Source organism: Morone saxatilis, unplaced genomic scaffold (genome assembly GCF_004916995.1).
Source record: "Morone saxatilis isolate NCDOM2014 unplaced genomic scaffold, NCSU_SB_2.0 Contig12, whole genome shotgun sequence".
In the NCBI taxonomy this organism is placed as follows: Eukaryota; Metazoa; Chordata; class Actinopteri; family Moronidae; genus Morone; species Morone saxatilis.
In genome coordinates, this window is record NW_023339674.1 from 27,996,895 (window position 1) to 28,000,865 (window position 3,971).

Below are 3,971 nucleotides of genomic sequence, written 5' to 3' on the forward strand. Positions count from 1 at the left end.
CACAGACACGGGCCGTTCTGCGGTCGCTGTACACTTTATGTTACAATTTTAATTTACACAAATGCATCTCTTCCCAACAATGCCAATACCGGTGTATTCGCTTCTGAGACCAGTATGGCTTTGCTTAGTCTTTCTCGTGTTTTATAGCCCAGGAGCTCATATTTGGAGTGGTCCGTAAGCAGGGAGATCAGGCTGGTGTCACTCCCTCAAAAACGTCCGATTGTCCCGCAATCTACGGCTTGATTGGACATTGCGCGCGCCGGAGATGCCTGTAGCCATCTTCAGGCCCGTTCAGATACAGCCGTGAAAGGCAATGCCCCCGCTCTATCCCGCCCCCATCACTTCCAATGCGCTCGCGTCTGCTTTATTTGTCACACTCGAATCATTGGACTCCTCTCCGGCCCCCCGATGCTACCAGCTGACACCCCCCTTTCGGATGCTTCTGGCACCCCCTTTAGCCAATTCCTAGCCTCCGCGGCCCCCTTATAAGGGCTCTCACGGGCTCCTCCGAATGCACCTTTGCTGCGGACCTCTGGTATCCTCCTCTTCGCGGTAAATTGCCTCTGCCCCGGTGTTTGCCTCTAAAATTTCCTCCACAATTTTCTCACTGGCTTGCTGCACTCACGGCCAAAGTCGACCCAACCTGTTCACGAATGTGATAACCATACCGTTGCTTTGCGGAATTGGCTGAAAGTAAGGATTAAATGGCTTCCTCCTCTCTCCTCTTCCAAAATATTCCTCGTCCTTCTTCCTCTCCAAGTCTGTGGCCCTGATGTGGGTTGCTCCAGAAACTGGCTGTGGATATGAAACAACTGGAACCACTAATGGTTGGTTCGTACAGATTTGGCGGACTTGAACCTGATTCGGCTGCGAGTGTGCTTTTCGTGTCATGCACTCGTTGATTTGGGTGGAGGACCTGATTTGGCCCAGTAACCAGCAGCCCTGCCTTCTTTCCTTCTTCTGTATGCTTAGGGGGGTCCACTAGTTGCCTATTTGATTGATTTTCCTGAGGGTTCTTTGATCCTGGCTCTTTGCTCGATCATCTTCCTTCTTCCGGATATAGGCCCTCCACTTGATGAGCCGTAGTATGATTCCGCCTATAGAACCTTCGCTCGATACTTCCAAGTCCAAACACCTCTGCCAGCTTTGCCGTCCTTACTGCTAGCGGCAATCCCTTCCTGCCTCAGTCCCTGGGCTTCGCAAAATTGACTGCTCCATTTGACTCAAATTCTGGGTCATTTCCAGTAACATTCTCCACACCTGGATGACACTCTCGACACAATAAGCTCATTGGTATTTTCTTCCGGCCCCGTAGTGACTCAATCAAACGAACTATTATCAGCGATGCACATTTGTTAAATGGTATCTCTCAGTGCTCTCACATTCGACCTCATGCTTGCAGCAAACAACTCAGATCATTCACAGCGAGTTCCCACCACATATCGATTAAGTCCAGCTTTCTGTAAAATTTCTTCCATAGCCGGAACCCCAAGGAGATTAGCCAAAAGTCTCTTAATATCTCCTATGGCAGACTGTGTTCCCACTGTAATCTCTTCCAACTTTGAAATCCAAGGATGTGCTCCATCTTGAAGAGTAGGCAACTTCTCAAGTATATCTGACATATCTGTACTCTGCCAAGGCTTGTACTCCAAATTCTGTCCTCGGATGATCACTGGAAACATCTTCTCAAGTGTCTTCCCTTTCCTTGGACGCAAAGTATACCTCCTATCCAAGTTTTGGGACTCTTTTTTCTTCAATTTTTCCCTCTGCATCTTCAACTTCTCCAGTTGGTCTTCCAATTCTCTGATTTCTTCTGGTTTGGTTGACTTATCCAAATACGAGGAGCATCGATCTATGCCTCTTTCAACCTCTTCTATCCTGGTGCTAGACGTTGCAGGATAAAATCCTCTTGAACCTGAAGCACCTTTTCTTTCCAAATCTCCATCGCTGTCTCCATTTTCACTTTCATCAGAGGTATAAACTCTTATATCCTCTTTCTTCCATCTTTCATCACCTCTTTTTTCCGCTCTGGCCAGCTTCCGTCTGACCACAGGGTCATATCCACCCAAGATCTCCTCTGAATCACTCTGATCATCATCATCTTCAAATTCCATCTTCCTGACCCTCAGTCTTCCTTTGGTTTCCAAGCGTGTCACTTTCTTCTTACTTTTGGAGCTTGGAATCATCTTTATTGTTGTTTCCGCTTGTCCTCTTTCTATTATTTGATCATCCTCATTTCTGATGCAGTAATCACCCTCTTGACTGATCACTGGAAGCTGAGGATAAATGTCCTCAAATTTCACCTCTTTCTCGTAAGGTGGGGGTTTCTTTGCTATCGCCGTATGTGAGAAAGGTGTATTGATTTCCGCCATCAGTTTTTCTGTTACTTTTGTATCCTTTGCTATTTCTTCTATACCTCTATCTCTATTATCCTTTGCAATTTTTAACAGTTTCTGTCCCTCATTTTCGAACAACTGGAGAATGCTGAGCTCTATTTGTCTCTTTTCTTTAGGTTTTTCCCCTTTTTCTGATCCGCCTTATACGTGGACACAAGTACTTGCATTACCTTAATTACATCTGGGTTAAGAGTCCCTTCCACTGGCCATGGTTGTTCAATGTCAGGCCAACGCTTATGCCATTTTCCCGATAGCTTCGCAATACCTTTAACTAGAGGACTATTCTTTTGTACTATATCAACAGGAGTTATTACTTTCGTACTTTTAGTGTCCTTTATCGACATTATAACGACTCTTTTATGTTCCCTTATTGTAAATTATTCCTATTATTTATTATTAGCTTAAAACCAATTATTGAACTAAACAAACTTACTTATCTTCCTCTCTTTTTTTTTAAATTTTCATTCAAATCTACCAAGTCGGTTAAAGGTCGCAATTGTTTCCACCGTAAATGTATAAAAAGTGAAAGAAATTCGTCAACTTCAAAGTAATCAAAGGACTTGTTGTTTAGTGAAACTACAGCACCAAACACCCATGCAATATTGACCAGACACACAAACAATCAAATTTTATTAATGAAGAATAGACAAGTATTCTATAAACTAAAGAAAATTCAATCCTATACGTAATCAAAAGATCACACACTACCACAAGGAAGAAACTATCACCCAATCACCTTAATTTATAGAATAATTTCAAAACTAAGTTTCCAACGCAAATCAAAACAAACCATGCACAAACAAAAACTCCAATTTGCAACTCTCAACAGTATTTAAACCAAGTAATCATACTTCATTAATTAATCAAATACATTAATTGATCAGTCCGTTGCCAAGCCTCTTGTTCAATAACCACAATATGAAATATCTTAGGCATACACAAAGAGATGGATGCCCTTTGTAAACCCCAAATCGAGAAATGTGTTTGTAGTAACCTAAAGTGAAAACAAACTATATGTATATCAGTAATAATAACTATAAAAGAATATACACACATATGTCAAAAAGCAGGTGTTTGTAAAAAGAGTTTGTGGACAAAACAGTACTGGCCTTGAGCAGATTGAATTCAGGAGTTGCAAACGCTGTCGCCAGCAGACTTCCGTCCGTGTGACACACTGGTCAGCACCTCCTCTCTCTCCCCGTCTCCTCTTTCTCGTCTCTCACACCACAAGAGAACAAAAGAAACAGACAAGGAGTTAACCTTTATGTACCCACTAAATCATTTTAAGAAATTTAGTATAGTTTATGAATATTATCTGCCAACACACAGATCATTTATAGCTAAAACAAGTGCTTCACAACTTCATATCGCACATCATCAGTATGCAAACATTATTATCCTATCTTTTTTAAATATACCTGTGTTTACTTTAAAACTAAAGAATAATCAATCAATTTAACACAGGAACAATATGAATCACTATAATAACATTTTATTTGTATTAATTAACATAATTCTCATTTATAAATTTAATGGATCTCAATCAAATAGTTTTACAATCAAGCAACAGCCATT